A 16,384-nucleotide genomic window follows, 5' to 3' on the forward strand; every position below is an offset into this window, starting at 1 on the left:
TAGGTATGTGTAGTCGTTTAGACACTCCTTTGTCAGATTTAGCTAAAATTAAAATCATCCTTAAATGTCTATTGCCCTTTTATCATCAACAATTAGCTCTTATGGACATTCAGAACATTGATGACCTTACTATAAAATGCAAACGTTTGGAGGAAACGTTATCCTGGTCTTCTCAACCTCCATCCACATCTCGATCCTCTTCTAACTCTTCTTCTCAGCCAACTTCCTTTAGGCAACGTTCTTGGCTAAATAAGGGTCATGAACATAATGTTTCGGTTGTTAGTTCTCTTGTCTGCTGGAATTGTGATCAGCCTGGTCACCCATTTTACAATTGTGGGATTCCTCAAAATCGTATTTTCTGCCATGGTTGTGGCCGAGAGAACACCCTTAAAAGAAACTGTTCTAAGTGTTCGGGAAACGACACGTCGGAGGTCCGTCCCCTGAACGTTTCTCCGTCCAACATCCAATCAGGGAATCAAACCCCATCGTCAAACGAAACTGCTGGACCAAGCACATCCAGCAACCCAAACCCATCTTCACGAAAAGGGAAAGGGGGTGTCGTTCAAGAAAGCAGCACACACCACAAAACAAAATTAAACCAGAAATTTATTTCTATAGATAATACGTTAGATTCGCTTGATTCAAATGATCACAGATGGTCATTTACAAACGCTTCTTTGATTGGTAGTGTTCAACGTAACAATAATAATTGTGATAGTAATGTGGTTCCATTATCTATATTAGATTCTAGTTTTGTTAATGATGATGATACGTCTGGGTTAGTTCCATATAACGGTTGTAGACAACCAAATACTTTAGATCTAGATATTAATTCGTTATTAGTTAGGAAACAAAATGATAATAGGCCATATCTTCCTATTCAAATTTTAGGACAATCGTGTTTAGCTTTGTTAGATAGTGGCTCTAATATTTCATTGATAGGGGCACATTCGTTAAATTTATTGAAAAATTCTAGTATTCCCATTATGCCCATTTCATCTTTGCAAGTATCTACTGCAGATGGTACAGTTCAGTCCATTACGGGCAAACTCCAAATTAAAATCACAGTGGCAGATTTATGTAGGGAAATTACATTTTATGTTATTCCTTCCGTGCAGAATTCTATAATTTTAGGTATGGACTTTTTCAATGCTTTCAATAGTACCTTAAGTTGTTCTGATTTTTCTTTTTCCATATCTGAATTTAATTTATCTACCCTTAGTGCTATTCACGATTTTGCTAGTTTATCAAGCTCTGAACAAAGGCAATTAGAGAGTATGATCTCTAAATTTACTACTCTTTCTTCAAAAGACAAACTAGGTCGTACGTCGTTAATCTCTCACACTATCGAAGTGGGAAATCCCACTCCTTTCAGATTATATCAGTACCCCATACCTCAAGCCTGGCAGGCAGATTTAGAAAAGGAAGTAGATTCGATGCTTGCTTTAAATATCATAGAACCTTCAACATCGTCCTACTGTTCTCCGCTCTGGTTAACGAAGAAGAAGGATGGATCCTTCAGGATCTGCTTTGACGGTCGAAAACTAAACAGTATCACAACTAACAGGGATGCTTATCCTATCCCCAGAATAGATGTGATTTTGAGCAAACTTCAGAATGCCAAATACATCTCTTCTATTGATTTGTCTAAGGCCTTCCTACAGATCCCACTGAGTGAAGAGAGCAAGAAGTATACTGCTTTTGCTGTCAGTGGTAAAGGATTATTCCAGTTTGTCACCATGCCTTTCGGTCTTGTTTCTGCTCCTCAGACAATGTGTCGTCTGATGGATTTAGTCATTGGTCCACCGTTAGAGCCCTATGTTTTCTATTATTTAGACGATATTTTGGTTGTCACTCCTGATTTTTCCCTTCATATGGAAATTTTAGATAAGTTATTTTTACGTCTTAAGGAAGCTAATCTAACGGTCAATCTGGATAAATGTCAGTTTTGTCGCCCTAGTCTTAAGTTCTTGGGTTATGTTGTGGATAACCAGGGGCTGAGGACTGATCCTGAGAAAATAGTTGCTATCAAAAATTTTCCTATACCAAAGACCACCACCCAAGTCCGTAGGATATTGGGAATGTGTGGCTATTATCGGCGATTTGTACCGTCCTACTCTACTTTGTTGTCACCTCTTACTGATCTTTTGAAGAACAGGAAAAAGGGACAGACCATTACTTGGACTCCTGAGGCTGACGAAGCTTTTAGGCGCGTTAAAGATGCTTTAACGAGCGCTCCGGTTATGATGTCACCTAATTTTGATGAGCATTTTTATCTAATGACAGATTGCTCTAATACAGCTTCTGGAGGCGTATTATTTCAGTTGAAAGATGGCTCCGAACACCCCATAGCGTACACTAGTAAGAAGTTGAACAAGGCCCAGAAAAACTATTCAACTACGGAGAAAGAACTCTTAGCTATCATCCATGGGTTAGAAGCTTTTCGTTATTATCTGGAAGGTCGTAATTTCACTATAATTACTGATCATAGTTCCTTAGTATGGCTTCATAGTATGAAAAACCCTTCACAGAGGCTTTCTCGATGGATATGCAAACTGGCTGCCTATTCATATAAGATTGTCCATAGAAAGGCAAACGGGGTAGTGGTCGCAGATGCTCTTTCACGTGTCCATGATATTAATGTCCTAGATCTGTCCTCTTTAAGTCCTGATATGTGGTATCAGAATATGATTGATAGGGTCACTCAAGACCCACAAAAATATCCTGATTTTAAGGTAGAGAATAATATTCTGTACAAACACATCTTAAGTCCGATAGAGTCCTTATCCAATATGTCGGAGTGGAAAATAGTTGTACCTACGCCAAATAGGGAAAATATTCTGCATATATTTCATGATGAAGTTACGGCGGGTCATTTTGGTTTTTATAAGACTTATCACCGTATTGCCGAATTATATTATTGGCCTGGTATGCGGAAGTCTATAAAAAGGTACATTTCTAAATGCATGGTTTGTGCTACTTGTAAACCAAGTAACCTACCACAGGCTGGACTTATGGGTTCCTTCAGGAACATAAATTTTCCTTGGCAGATGATCTCAATGGATCTCATTGGACCTTATCCTCGGAGTTACAAGGGTAATACCTATTGCCTGGTAGTTGTGGATTATTTCACTAAATTTCCTTTAGTTTGTCCCCTTCGCCAGGCCACAACTCCAGCAATTTTAAAATATTTGGAGGAACAAGTCTTTTTGGTGTATGGTGTTCCTCAAATTGTGTCATGTGACAACGGTCCTCAGTTTGTATCGAAGGCCTTTAAAGATCTTCTAGCTAAATATAAGGTTCAAAAGACCTTTTATAATGCTGCCTACCATCCACAAGCAAATCATACTGAGAGAGTAAATCGCAGTATTGTCACAGCTCTAAGGTCCTATACTTACCCTGATCACAGAGCTTGGGATCAATATATTCATTCCATAGCTCAAGCCATAAGGACTTCTGTCCATGAAGTTACCCAGTGCTCTCCAGCATATTTGAATTTTGGTAGGAATGTGGCTTTATCAGGTGATTATTTTGGTGTAATTTCAGACAATTCCGAAAATCTTCCTCAAATATCTGAGAAACTTCATCGCTTAGATGATCTCCAGACGTTACCTCATATTTTCGCAGACATTAGGAAGAAGTTAAAAACTTCTTACCTAAGGAACCAGCAGCACTATAATTTGAGGAAACGAGATCTGCGATTCTTTGTTGGTGATCGAGTCTTAAAGCGCAATTTTGTCAAATCCAATAAGGGTGATGCCATTTCTGCAAAGTTTTGCCAGAAATATGTCCCATGTACTGTCTCAAGGGTAATATCTCCTTTGATTTATGAATTAAAGGACAATTCGACTAATAAGCGAATTGGTCAATTTCATGTAAAGGATTTACTGCCTGACAACACCATGGACGATGTGGATTCTTCAACTTCATCGGAAGAAGATTAGCTTAACAGGGTTGTTTAAGCTAATATCTTCCTGTGTTTGCCTTTAATTAGTTTTATTATGGTATAGTATTTTAGTTTAAATTGTTAATCACCAGATAATGCCTGACCATAGCAATTTTTATCCTTCGGCATGGCTTGATGATTTCTCACGTATTAGTTATTAGGTACCGAATTCTTGTGTAATACCGCTTGTATGAGTTTATTATTATTTTTTTGTATTATAGATTGCATTTGAGTCATTATCGACAAATATTCTCAAATACTAATCCAGCCAGTAGTATTACCAAGTTAATAACCTCCACTTGTACTCTTAGTTTTGTACTCAACCTCTCAGAATAAAAGGGCTGTTGATTATTATATATTAAGATATTTGGATGTGTGGGCTCATACAAGTATTCTTGCTTAATATAGATGGAGCTATGTTACACTACCATATCTTAGATTATGTGTTATATCTTGGATATTTGATTACATACCTATTATTTTTTTTTATTGTTTTTATATCATGTCATTGGATTTGCCATATTGGAAAGAAGTTGTGGTTGTTAATTTGTTATTGGGTTACTTTATTGATATTTGTCACAGGTACCTTAAATACTTTATATTAATTCGGATTCTTACTTCCTCCACAGGATGATTCTGGAATGAATTTGGAATTTTGATTTATAAATGAATTCTTGAGTCCTTCATATTTCTTCTTATGAACTAGTCTGTTAATGCTCAAAGTTGGTGAATACGTGGGTTCGAAGTTCAGCAACTGATCACTGCTATCCGATTTCGTAATCCATGTCTTTCTTGTCAGAGTAGGCAGATGTTTATCCATGATAATATTTCTGGTTGGGAAATGGTGTACAACACTTCCTAACCATTCTTGTGCAATTGTTCCAAATATTCCAGGCACATTTTCACACGATAATAGGGAAGTCTAGTTTGCTTATTTTATGTCTCTTAGTTCATAGTATATAGATGCTTGACTTTCCATAGACGTAGAGTCGTAATGTTAGTGATTAACCCACTGGGACAAATTATTGATTTTCTTTTTAGTAGATTCCCTCTTCTTTCCTTAGGCATTAATTGTTGCTTAGATTCAGGAATATCTCCTGGATAATCCTATGTATGTTCACATGAATATACAGTCTTATGAAAGATTGGGAGCTCGTTCCCGTCATATTTTGTATTTACCATGGAGTCATAGAACTTATAAGTTCATCCTTTATTTTTACTATTTAGTTTCGATAGGCTCATATTACCGGATGAGGGTAGATCTAGAGCTAATTTAGTTAGTTATTTAGTATTAGTGAGAATTGGTCCATAAATCTTCCTGATCGTTCTTCTTTGGATATGCTCCTATAAATCTGGTGTCCATTGCTAGTCCGATTTTGGATTAAGTGTCCGATTCTTCACTTATTTTGTTTATTTGGTTGTATAGGTTCGTATTACCGGATGTGGGTGTACGTAGACCTAATTTATTTATATGATTTAGTATGGATGTGAATTGGTCCATAAATCTTCCTGGTCGTTCTTCATTGGATATGCTTTTGTGAATCTGTTGTCCATTGATAGTCTGACTTTGGATTGAGTGTCTGATTCCACATTTATTTTGGTTAATGTGTTTGCATTCCTTTGGTATGTTCACTATTTATATTAGTTGGTATTGGTGAAAATTATTCTATAAATATTCCTAGTTGTTCTTCTCTGGATATGCTATTACGAATCTGGTGTCCATTGCTAGTCCAATTTAGGATTGAGTGTTTGATTCTTCACTTATTATAGTTATTGATTTCATTGGTGACTTTAGTATATGTACTTGCGTTATGGTATGAATTGGCTCTCACCTTTGCCTGGTTGTTCGTCCTTGGATATACTCCTTATAAATCTGATGTCCATGGATAGTTCAACTTTGGATTTACTGCCAATTCGACACTTATTTGGCATTATAAATTATGTCTCATCTTTAGCACTTTTACTAGGACTTCGGGTCATATTTTGCAATTTCCGTTATTTGCTGCAGTGACCATCCTACTTTCCCTTGATTATTAGTGGTGATTATTTGTAATCTTGCGAATCAACGGGGAATGATACACTAAGCACTACTACTCTAGTTTAATATTTTGAAAAAAAAAAAAAAAAATTTTTTTTAAATAAAATTTTTTTTTCTGGTGGTTGAAAGGGAATGTGACGTTCCGCCCCTTATAGAATCGATTATTGATGGGAAGATATTATTTAACTATCCAAAATATTATTTAATTATTTTCAGAATTATTTTCTTTCAATGTTTATTCAAATAGAACTTAAACCCATCTCAGAATTTTTAAATGCTTGATGACGTCACATTTAAAACGTGGCAACATTGGTTTCCCCACTTTGACAGCCAATGCTTAGTAGAGGGGTACGAAGGATTCAGCTGTGAACGTGAGCCTTGGATTGCCATTGTTTCTCGAGTGTTCGGTCTGAATCGTAGTGTGCGGGGTCATTAGACTCAATTATTCACCTCTAATTCTCAGTTCCAAATTGATTAAATATTACAATAAAAGTATAGTGAAGTTATCCAGCAGCAGTGGATTTGAAGAATTTTAGAGCATACTATATCCAATGAGTTCTACCCCGGTAAATACACATTTTATTAAGTATTTTATTCAGCCATTTTGGAAGTCCTTGACATTTGCTAACTAAGTTTCACATAGTCTATTTTCATGGTTTTTATGTTTTATTTTCATGGATCAAACTCATCTAGAGATAATTCAATATTCGTTGTTAATTTGTGCTTCCAGTTGGAAAATAGAGCTAATTTAAACTCCATTTTTTATATTCCTTTCAAGTCTACAGAACTCCTATCTTTTGAACGATGATCAAATAAGTATCCATCGCTTAGTCTTACTATATTTCATCCTTGTATAATATATCTATATACCGGTGTATATATTATAATAAAATATTCTTTCACAGTAATTATATTTTGTATTTCAATTGGAAATTACTTGTGTTATTTGACCAAGGTCATCTGATAGCAACCTGATAAAAGGTCAAGCTGTCTAGTCATTCAAGTTTTTGGACTTAATGACCTATTTCTTCTTATTCCCATAGGAATAAAAACACCTCCTCGTATCTCTTGCTTCTTTTTTTTGACATTGGTAGATTGGTAGTAACACCACACTGTGTTTTTTTTTAGCACCTACCATGAAATCTTAAAGCCACCCTACAACAACACCAAGGCCAGACCACACAGAGAGAAACAATCAATAGGCGACCAGCCTGGATTATTTCCACATTTTCTTTTTTTGAGTACCTCCAGCTGCTTTCCAACAGTTTTGAGTACCTTCAGCTGCTTTCTACCAGTCTTCCTCTCCTGTACCTCCAGCAGGACAGCTGCTAGCGAGAGTTAGCACCCTTGGGTGCTCATTACATCAACTTCAAGATTAGGAAAGAGTGGTTTGTTTGGGAACATTTACTGTGCTCTTATTAAAGACAGACTGGTTTTGTGATATTTAGTACATTTTTTTTTATAGTTCAATTGCACACACATTTTTCCTGCTTTATATTTTTTATAGGTTTTTTTTTCTTTACAACATAATATTTAATTGATAGCGTTCCCCAACACTCTGCAATCTATAAAGGTATAAATTTCTGAGCTCAGATATTTTCCCTGATAATAGTAGTCGGTACTCTTATCTTGATTATTTTTAGGCTGTGTTCCACTTTTGTATAATTATTTAAACTCATTCCATTATTTTAGTATATGTTTAATTAAATTTTTAAAAATTAACTTCACATATTAGTCAAAATTGTAATTATTAACTTTATTTAACTTGAACTTATTAACTTTACTTAACTTTAACTTATTAACTTTATTTAACTTTAACTTTAATTTATTAAATTCATATGAACTTCTGGATTCTAATCCCTCAGATTAGTTTTTGGTTTCACTTGTTATTATTACTATTATAAACCACGAGTTAGGAAAAGGATCTGTGTATCCACTCGTAGGTTTATTTATTCAATAAGGCTTGTGCCTGTCCCACTCACAGTGAGGTATTTATATGTTATATATAGTATCAGGTAGTATTTAATTAAGGTGTACGTATTATAAACGTACAATTATTATTTGGTGAGGGTTCTACTAACCTAGTTGTAAGTTGTACTTCCTGTATTAGAGGTACCCGTAGTCAGTTTTTCTAACCTTATAAAGAGTATTCTTAGATCATAGTTGTATGATGATTTTGTAATTGACTTTCACTAGTATCACTTTTTCCTGTCATGTTAGAGTTACACACTAGTTACTTGTCCTAACTCAGAGGTTGTTAAAAAGATCTAGTAGTTACATTCAATAAATATACATTTATTGTGATTTTTTTTTTCTTATTACTCCTTTATTTTTAGTAGTATATTTTATAATTTAATAATCTTTAATAACTTTTCACATACTTGTACTACAAATTTAACATACTCTATAGCAGCGTAGAATACCTGGAAGAGCGTTAACCTAGTTATCCTTCTTCTGGCGCCCAAAAATTCATTCTATTTTCAGTATATTATTATATTTACTCTATCTATTTTCTGAACATTATCTTCATATCTTCTTTTCGAGCCATCATTGTCACTTCCTTTAATCTATTGTCTGGCCAAAAATAGCCGTGCAAATTGGCCGAATCCTTCCTTGAGTGTCAAGTGGCCCTTCTCATACATATTTAGCTAGCCATTCAAGTTATATCTATCTATTAATGATTTCTCATCTCTAGTCCTGTATCAATTCGATATTCTTTGTCTTGGCATCCTTCCATACAAATACTACTACAAAGTTGTATTTTAGTTACTCCAGCTTCTTCAACGGAGAAGCCACACATTTTTGTCCTTTGGCTACATTAAGTAGATCTTCTTCTTTACTACTTCTGTTGGAGTTTACCACTCCCTTTTCATTCACTCCAACAGAAAATCATCAGCTAGTTGTTACACACAGTGGAAATATATGTAGCGTAAACTGGTCACATAACCTATTAGAATTTTATTTTAATATGTATAAAATAAAATCAGAAACGGTGTTTTATAAGTTTAATAAAAAACCTATACATGACAATTATACAGTGCATTCATAAAGTGTGGAAACGGTCTATTATCTCAACTTAATTATTTTCAGAGTTAAAGCTCTGATAGGTCGATTTTTATTTTTAAATTATGATTTTTTGACGTATAGTACATAATATTAGGTTAGGCAAGCCGCACATCAAAGAAACATGAAACGTAAATTACGTTTCATGGAAATAAACCACTGCTAAACAAATATATGTCCGGCCATTTATGTCATATAGTAGTAGTAGTATGTATGTCCGGAGAAACTCTCCGAAAATAAAAATGTGTCATGAGCATGAATCACACTCGTTTCATTGGTAGGCGGACTTTGAGATTTGTTTAGAAGTGTTTTCTTTTCATGAAACATGTTTTTCGTTTCATGTTTCATGTTTTTCGTTTCATGTTTCTTTGGTGTGCGGCTTGGCTTAGAGAGGGAGAAGTGAGAGGTTAGAGTTGACAGCAACAATACCCAGCAAACAGACCGACGTGTTAATTACGTGAATTTTGGGTACATTTGTCACCAATATACGTAAATTGCTTACGTGAATTTCACGTGAAAATTTGGTTGGAATGTCACATTGAAAATACGTCTTTAAATTACGTGAATAACTCGTCTTCAATAGACGTGTTATTTACCTTAAATAGCAATAAAATGTTTCGGGAAATTCACGTTGCAAATACGTGTTGATTAACGTATCTTTTAGGGAATGTATATATTAGTATTCACGTGAAAGATACGTCCTCGGTTCAGGTAAATAATTCGACCTTAATTAACTTATGAATCACGTAATTATTATCCTCATATGATATAAATAAAACAAGCATATAAAGTATTAACAATGTATTTATTTAGTAGAATTTAGAGACTTTAAAACATTTGTCTTGTATAATTATTATACAAGATAATGAACCAAAAATGCTACCGACGTACAGACACATTATAAAATTTGCCAACACAAAACACAACACAGGTCACTTTTTATTTTGACGACACTTTCTTGTTTTTTCACGACACTTCAACCCTCGAGTAGTGAGGTAAACGTTAATACGAAAGACATTATTATAAATAAACCCGACTAAAATAAAACGAGGGAAATAAAGCTCTTCACGTTTCACTTTCACTTTTTGTTGTGAGAAATGTGAGAAGCGAGAAGCTGATATTAGAGGTTATGATCATCGATTATAAAAATCGATTATTTTTAAATTACTGTTAAACTATTCTACTTACTTTAAATTAGTATTACGTATTTTCTTTTTGTTTTTAAATTTCTTCTACTATTAACTAATTGGTCTTACTAAAAATCTATTTCAATACCAGAATAATATAAAAAATAATCCTATCGAAACGTATCTATTATTCGATAAATCGATTAATTTAGTTTTCGAACCAACTATGTTAATCACGTACCGTGGTCACGTGATAGTATTTAATTTAAAGGAGGAGAAAGGCTTGATAGTACGTCATCACCGCGCGCGATTTGAAAATTAGACTTAACATCATTTTAGCTCCTGTGATATTTTTAAAGAAAAAAATAGCAAAAATAGCTTCAAATCAAGGTCGGATTGAAATAGTTATGCTAAATGATTTTAAAAACAAAATCATAAACTTTTTGTTTAAATATTGGTATTATTTACATTACTTTTACGTGAAATACATCTAATTGTTCGACGTCCATAAAATACAGTGAGTAAAATTCAAGCGATACGTATTTAACCAACACCGTTGTAAAATTTTGTTTTCAAAAATATTTCTCAAAATTTAACCAAAGGAAGTTATTTCTGTTTGGTGATTATTACGTGAAATAAACGTACCTTTGCGATGTAACCGACATTCACACCTATGATAAAAAACATGTACAATATTCGTCATTATGATTTTATATTATTCTAATGTCAAACATGTATAAAGGAAGCACTAATATATAGGTGAATGATTTGGCACTGAAATAGGTTTTTTTCCCGTCATAAATCACCGAGTTACGTATTCGTTGAAATTTGCCGTAAATTTAACGTAATCATCACGTAACTGGGCTCAAACCTGTTTGCTGGGTAAGTAGCTTGAATAAATGTGTTCTTGTTAAAACTAAGTTTTTGTGTGAAAATTTTTCGTTTTAATTAGTGATTTTAATATCAAAATATTGCTGGGTCTGAAACCTACAATATAATGCAATTTGTTTTCAATAGGTTGGCATCATAAGTGAATTAATTGAAATAATTGATAGTATTATTTCTCAAACCATAACAGTTGCAAAAAGTGGTTCTTATAAACAAACTGGTTGATGATCAAGAAAAATTCAGTAAATATCATTAACCTTTAAGTACTTATTTATTACTATTAATTTTATCTTTTGGAAGTGGCTACTGTTACGACCGACGTTCTTTGCAATACAATTATTTCATACATTTAATTATGGCAACGAATTGTTTAAAATGTGACAAAGACATCAGTGACTCCAAGGATGCACTGAGTTGTGACACCGAACGTTGTGATAGCTGTGAAAGGAGTTTACATCGAAAATGCACGGATCTCTCGGCTTCGGAACTGAGAGTCATGGACCTAAAGAACAGTCGTCAACTGAAGTATTTCTGTCAGCAATGTTTGGAGGGCATGGCAGCTGTACCTAAATTATCCAAAATCGTCAGCGAGTTACGCCTCGAGGTGAAACATCTTCAGGAAAGTATTGAAGCCAAAAACACTTCTACACCACAATTAACTACTACACCGTCAATTTCGAATAATGAATCTATAATTAATGAAATTCAAGCATAGGCGTAACCAGGATGATCCTAAGGGGGGTTACAACTACTGGAAAGGGGGGGGTTACAACTACTGGAAGGTCTCTGAGGGGTACGGTGTTAAGCGTATAGAGCTCAAAGTCCATCCCAATGGCCCAGGCAACCAAATAACGTCTACAAAACGTTGATAAAACGTCGTAATTATCACCAAACGACGTATATACGACGTGAATACATACAAATAAGACCCAATATATTGAATTTCAATGAAAACTATCTGCTTTATATTTATAAATTTTAAGGAAGAGGATTTAATGATAAAAAATAGGACAAAACTATAATAGTCTGTGTTCTCACATATATTTCCATACTCTTATAATCCTCAAATTGATTTCAAATAATTATTACACATTTTTTGATTAAGGGACTGTAATGACCAAATGAAAATGATTAAAAGAATTTACACGTGATATCTGATAATACACACTTAAAAGACTAATACATAAATACTCATGATAAAGAAGTGCATTATAATTAAAAATGAATAACCATTTTCATATCGCAGCAACATGAAGCCAAAGCCGTCTTATATTTCAGTTCGTTTAGAGAGCGCAACAAGCACTCTGACTGAACAGTTTCAAAACTCATTAGTTTTTCATCAGAGAATGTACATAGCTGTAACATCTGTACATGCATTGGGTTCTTTTTCTTCTGTCTTGCTGTGGGCATACTCAGCTGCAAATAAGATTGCTGCAATATGGCTGCAAACTTCACTATTACCGGCCAGACACATACAATGTGCATTTGTTATGCCATTGGAACTGGCTATTACCCAAGCACCTAGTGGTTTAGCATTAGCTTTTTGGGAATGATTCACATAAAAAAATATTTTATGTTTGTGGGAATGCTTCAACTACAAAAATTTATTTTTATTAGAGTATTTGCGTTCTTTACAATGATTGAGAATATTTTAAAATCAGACATTCATATAATATAATTTTAGAACAAACAATCATGACTGTTTATTATTCTCTTTTCTATCATAGCAATTACATGTCGTCGACCTAATCTGTAAACTGTGTAACTCCATTTATCAAAATTTTACAGGAGACACAAAAAAACTATTTCTCTAAATATGACTAATGTGAATACTACGTATCTCCCATTTTAAAAGATAGGATGAATGGAATATTTTATAGATAGGTACACATATCACTAACATTTCGCCTTCAGGCAACCGTACCGGGACAACTCAAAAAAACGTGTTTCAGGAAAATCGAGTTGCAAGTTTTTGTTTTTGCTATTGTATGCTTTGAGTTATATTCGTTTTTAACTAAAACTATGTTCTGTGTTTCAGTTGATATCAAAGATTGTTTTTCAGTTCATTTTGGCAATCTTTTGGTACCACTCGAGTTAACAATTAGCAATTAATTGAAAAATTTTTGAATTGTCCCGTATTGTTGGAAGAATCATTTCATTATTATGAATATTTTTGTGATCATTGTGGCATACACACTGAGACAATTCAAAAGGTTCACGACGGATTTTAGCGTTAGCCCACTACTCGCGCCGTGTTTACCTCCTACCACTCTGAATGTAACAGTGGACCTTGTGCCCTCACTTGGAGAGTATTGCACTTAAAAAAGTCTCAGTCGTCGCGGATTATAGAGCTTAAAATCCTCTATATGTTAGTGTAGACATCTCAAAAATGACCAATTTTGAGTTGTCCCGGTATCGTTGCCGGAAGGCGATTTGTACCTATATTGTTTAATGAATATTTAATATTATTTACCACCAACTTTTTCTTGAAAATATCACTTTCTAAACAGTGAGGTCAGTCGTGTGGTATGACAAACTGGGGACTTACATATTTTTCATACTAAATTTGCCGCAAGGGAGATACAGTGACGGTTTAAGGCATCATGGGGCCCTAGGCGGCCATAAGAAGTAGGCCCCTTTATATCGACCATTTACTTAAAACAAATTTACAGATATTTATGTTGTTTTGGGAAGTAGTTACTCCAAAAATAAATTACTACAATGTAAAAAGATCAATTTTCTTTTTTTTTTCATTTCGCAACAACTTCTCATTAATATTCCATAGCTAATATACCAAAAAAAAGGATATTGTGTCGATATGTGATTTTGCCCTATTCAAAATAATGGATACTTAACTGATTAATTCTAAGTAACTTTTGTTCTATCGAGTTTTTTCACTAAATCAATACTTTTTGAGTTATTTCCGAGTGAATATGTTCATTTAAAAAAAAACACCTTTTTAGACGGTTTTTCGCAAATATCTCCAAAATTAAGTATTTTATCGAAAAATACTCTTAGAAAAAATATAGCGTATACAAAATTTAAAAAAATGGTGTATTTATGTAGACCCAGTATAAGCAGAACTGGAGCTAATAAAAAGTAGATTCTCTTTCGACAAATTCCAAATCAAATATTTCAACGTAAATTACCAAAAAATGAAGCACTTTTCGGTGAAAAATCATCACAACTTTTTTAAAGTGTTAAAAAAGTTTTATTTATGTTTTTTTTAAACAAGTTTCGAGTGTCAAAATTAAGCAAGTAAAGCTTAAAATAATGTTGATTCCTTTTTTTGGCACAAAAATCTTGAAAATTTATGAAAATCTTGAAAAAACTTATGAGTATTATTTATATGATCTGTAAGTTTCACCGGTTCACTTTGCTTATATTTCAAAACATTGCGATTTAAAGTAAAACAAATTTTTTGAAACTTTGAAAAAAAATGTCTTTTTTTTCAAAATAACTTAAAAATTTTAAGTGGTACCAAAAATCTTAAAGAGTAAAAATATAGGTTTTGATTTTCTGAATATTTCAGATTTTTGCTATTTTGGAAGATAAAAATTGGTTAAGATATGACTGTTCAAAATTTGCATACCCTGGGTAGAGAATTTTTCATTTATTAAAAATTAATAAATGAAAATAGTTTCTATCCTTGTGGGATCGGTACTCACCAGGGACCGCAGACGTTCGGATACAATTAGCGCCTCTTTGCAAAAACAATGACGACTTTGCTAAGTAACAAGACATTTACTCAAGACACACACTACCCACTACACTAGGTACCTGATTGGAAAAATCCACTGTACCATGCCAATGGCCATTAGTTGTCGAGGCATTAAGCTAAATAAAAAAAATTGCATACACTCGTGATTAGTGACTTGTTCAGGACCTTTCTACTACAGCCCTTTTATAAATAAGCACTTTATACCGATAAAACTTACAGAGCATATAAACAATACATAAGTAAAGTAGCTTGTGAAGCGGTAAAGATTAATTTCATTTGGGATGGTAATTAGGGGGTTATTTTCACCAGTTTTTTTTACCCAAAAAATGGGATCACCTTTATTCTGAGCGTATCTTGCTTTTTTTTTATGATAGAAATTTTTTTAAAAAACAAGAATAATGCTTTTTTAAAACATTTAACCAAGTTATGATGAGTTTTCCATGAAAAGTGCTTCATTTTTTTATTATTTCACGTTGACATATTCGATTTGGAATTTGACGAATAAGACTTTTCATTAGCTACAACTCTGCTTCTACTGGGTCTACAGACTGCACACATACACTATTTTTTCAATTTTTTAAAAGCTATATTTTTGCTGAGAATATTTTTTCTATAAAATACTTACTTTTTGAGTTATTTGCGAAAAACCGTGTAAAAACGTGTTATTTTTTGTTGAAAAATGAAGATATTCACTTGCAAATAAATCGAAATGTATTGATGAAAAAACTCTATTGAACAAAAGTTGCTTAGAATTAGTCAGTTTATCCACTTCCGGAAGTATTTTGACGGTATAATTTTTTAAACCCCGAGAAGGGGTGGACTCAACCGTAGAGCAAAAACACACATTGGCACAATATCACTTTTTTATTTGACATGTTAGCTATGCTTATACCAAATTTCATGTCAATCCAAGCTCTTGTTTCAAATTCAAAGGTTCTTTAAAATCCGGATATTTTGCAATATTTTACCATGAGTGAATGGACTATCAAGGCCCATCGGTGGGTAGAAATTGAAAAAAAAAAGTACCATACCAAAATAATTACCAGCTTTTATCAAAATTTGCTTACAAAATTGATTACCAAATTGAGGGAATGATTAGAACATGGAATATAAAAATGCCTTGGAAGATAACTTTGTCTTGAAGTTGGTTGTATTTTTCTGATATTTGACAAAAGACAAAGCAAAAAACTGAGTTTGATTGGAAATCATAAATTAACCATTTTCTTTTTTTTTATCTCGATTAGCCTTATTTGATTTTTTCAACATTTTAAATTTTTTTTTAAATAACTGCTTAAATAATTAAATATTAATTAATGCATTTGTGTGGGATGCGGGCGCCATCAAGTACCCGGGCCCTAGGCGGCCGCCTAGTCCGCCTAATGGTTAATCCGGCACTGGGGAGATACAGTGTATACGAAGAGGTCACTATTTACTCTTCTGGTAAAAATATGCATGTGCATCCCTTTTTAAACGAATAGGGATTTTTTCAAATAAATGGCAGTAATAAGTCATTTTCAGAAAAACATGGAGTTACACAGTTTACAAATTAGGACAATATGTCTGGTTTCATACAGATATATAAACGTAAATAAATCTAATAT

The sequence above is a fragment of the Diabrotica virgifera genome, chromosome 2 (genome assembly GCF_917563875.1).
Source record: "Diabrotica virgifera virgifera chromosome 2, PGI_DIABVI_V3a".
In the NCBI taxonomy this organism is placed as follows: domain Eukaryota; kingdom Metazoa; phylum Arthropoda; class Insecta; order Coleoptera; family Chrysomelidae; genus Diabrotica; species Diabrotica virgifera.